Raw genomic sequence first — 360 nt, forward strand, 5'->3', positions numbered from 1 at the left:
GCTGCAGTTCCTGAAACACACACACACCTGAGTGGGAGTCGAGTGGGTTTTCTTTACTGACAACACGTCAGCCCAGAGAGGGAGCAGCAGAATGAAGCAAGGGACAAAGCAGGAGCTCGGGAGAGAAAGAGGCACTCGTCTGCAGCCTCAAACCTTTGCTCAGTCTTTGGATTAAGTGAGGATTTATGATCTGCTGCATGATTTAGCCTCTCTCAGGTCTCTTCTTCCTTTCCTGGACTAGAATAGTTGCTGCTTTTATTTCCCCCCATGTTACAAAAGGAATACTGTCATACGTTAATGTCCTGCAAATAAAATTTGATGATTATTCGACAAAGAATCAGGTAACAGCAAAGGCTTGAG

The sequence above is a fragment of the Lonchura striata genome, chromosome 2 (assembly GCF_050655825.1).
Source record: "Lonchura striata isolate lonStrDom1 chromosome 2, ASM5065582v1, whole genome shotgun sequence".
NCBI classification, from domain to species: Eukaryota; Metazoa; Chordata; class Aves; order Passeriformes; family Estrildidae; genus Lonchura; species Lonchura striata.